Here is a 2684-nt window from a genome sequence, read left to right on the forward strand (position 1 = left end):
TGATCTGTGAAAGTGCACAGGTGATAGAAGTTCATCCATGATTTCTATGAATCAGAATTCTGTTGTTTTTTCCCATCTGTATGGAAAAGGGAGCATGAGAGGCAATAAGAGCAGGGAAAAATAAGGTTTTACAGGACCAAGAGATAAACCCTGGTTTGGGAGAGGGAATCTCTTGCTTTGCAGGAGACTAGGAAAATTTAGGAAGCTGAGGCATGGAGAATAGATTATTTGCCAAAAATCCCCATAGGAATCTGAAAACCTCCTAGGAACAGCAATCCCAGCTAAATAAGTATTTTTCCTGTCTCCTCCTCCTGGACCATTCAGCTATATTTCTGTTTTTCTTGTCCTCTGCTGTCCTGAATTGAGTAATATGGGATCTTCTGGCGCAGAAAATACCCCTAACACATGTCAGGTAATCTTTTCCCACAAGACTACCTGCCATAAATCACGGGAAGGAGTGTTGTGGGAGAAAAGTCAAACTTCATTTCTTATCTAACTCCATAAAGTTTGAAAAAATAAAGTCTGAGGACTGGTGAATGAAAGGATTTTGAAGATGTCTGTTCTGTTTAGCTTGATTGAGAAGTCTGAAGTCCTCATTGGTGGTACTGGTTGATCAGTGAGATGCAACCATCTCAGAAGAACTTCATAAAGACTCTCAGGTAGAGAGGTGAGGTAGCACATGTTATAGCTTGGTGCAAGCTGGCAGCATAGTGGGTCAGAGTGTGACTAGACATACAATTTAGGGAGTTCAAGGAGAACTAGGTCTAGACTGAGAAAAAGAAAGGCAGTATACACACAATAGCACATTGCACAAAAGGCAGTTTGGACATTTTTTAATGCTGTTAGATATTCTGAACAGTAAAGGAAATTCATAAATCAGAAACCAGGCTCTGAACATATATTGGGAACCAACAATTATTCTTTCTTGTCTTCATTGAAATCTCCCCGTTAGGTGAGCCATGGCCAGGTCTTCTCCAAGTGGGAAAAAATAGGACAGAAAAAAATAAAAGGAACCTCTTTATTCAGAACAACGTGTTGCTCCTAAGCTATTAGGAGTAGAAAAAAGAGAATTTCCCTTCCCAGACATGATGACAGCGGGAGAAACAGATACATATTCCTGACTCTCCACTTAGCATAGACACAATGAGTTACATTGTGTTATATATTGCCCATTATATACACAGAGTGAACAGGATCACAGCCAGCCCAAACATATAGTCATCATTCTAGGGTATGTGTGCTGAAAAAGAGCTATTTCTGCCAAGCTTCTTCATCCTCATTCTTGCTCATGGTCTCTCTAATCCAGTCCAGATAACGCACTACCTTGGTGTAAAGACCAAAGGTACCGCATTTCGGTCCCCAGGAGATCAGCCCCGCAACGTAGTACCGTGTGTCATTAAGGGGATCTTGGATAGCATAGGCTCCACCGCTGTCCCCTTGACAGCTGTCCTTGCCCCCACCAGCACAGATCATATTGTCAGTGAACAGGTAAACAACAGAATCATCGTAGCCCTCTGGTTTCACAGATCGGCAATTGTCCATGTTAACCACGGGAATCTGGGCCTTCCAAAGATCCCTAGGTAGTTTTCCTCTCTCTCTCTGGCCCCATCCAGCAATGTAGCCCAGAGTTCCTTCTTGCAGCTCATATTCAGGTGATTTACCAGGAAGACAGAGGGGTGAGATGTTTGGACCCATCTTCACAGGATCCCTCAGCTTCACTAGTGCAATATCATTATCAAAATCGGTCCTGGTTTCTTCAGGCTCCTCCTTCCAACCAGGATGGATGAATGAAGCTTTTGGGATCAGACGTTCGGCATTATACTCCAGAGATTCTTTACTAACATCGACTACCCCAGCGTACATGGTGGGCTTATCATATCCCTCCAAAACATGAGCTGCAGTCATTACCCATCTTTCAGAGATGAGTACACCACTTGCTCTTGGGTCCTGGAAATACACCTGCCAGGGAAAGTTGCCCTCTTCTGCACGGGTGCCTCCAAAAATCCTTGCTTTGTCTCGGATGGGATTACTAGGTATCCCACAGACTGGAAAGAAAAGAAAAAAAAAGAGGAACCAGATGGGAGAATTAGCAGTTACAAACAGGGGGTTCTTTGGTACTGCTAAAAAGCCCATAGTTGCCTCTTTCCTGTGTCCTCTGAATCATTTTTGGTTGAGTAACCAATGTTTATATTCTATGCCACAGAGGTCACAACTAGTATTTAGAGAGAAATTAAAGAAAATTTTATAAAAACTACTATCAGTACTCAATTTAAACTGAAAATACTCATTCTCAAATTCTTTTTTCTGGAAACCAGTTGTCACCCTGCCAGTAACACCATCTAATTGCCTTCTAGCTGGCATTTTCCCTTTGCTGCATTATGCCCTTTACATGAAGGAATTGTCTTTGAAAAAATATTTGCTTAATTTCTTAGAAATACAACACTGCTCTTTAATTTTTTTTTCTTTTTTTGGTGAACTCCAGATACTCTCAAGTGTTCAGGTTTGTCACTGATGTTTTACCATTTTTCCTCTCCATTCTACTAGTATGTAAAATATTAAGCAGTGTGAGATCTCGTCTGTGGGTCTTATGGTTGCAGAGATGCTCCGTGCTTTTTGAGTAAAATGTTCTGTAACATTTAGCAGAATGTGAACACCAAGGGCATAAATAAGATTGGCCATTCTAA

At 41.5% G+C, this 2684-nt stretch overlaps 1 pseudogene; it reads right to left on the reverse strand.

Annotated features, from left to right (window-relative positions):
* Positions 1 to 806: 806 nt before the first annotated feature.
* On the reverse strand, positions 807 to 2148 carry LOC108491884 (annotated as a pseudogene).
* Positions 2149 to 2684: the final 536 nt, after the last annotated feature.

Source organism: Lepidothrix coronata, unplaced genomic scaffold (genome assembly GCF_001604755.1).
Source record: "Lepidothrix coronata isolate B3197 unplaced genomic scaffold, Lepidothrix_coronata-1.0 Scaffold2291, whole genome shotgun sequence".
Classification (NCBI taxonomy): Eukaryota; Metazoa; Chordata; class Aves; order Passeriformes; family Pipridae; genus Lepidothrix; species Lepidothrix coronata.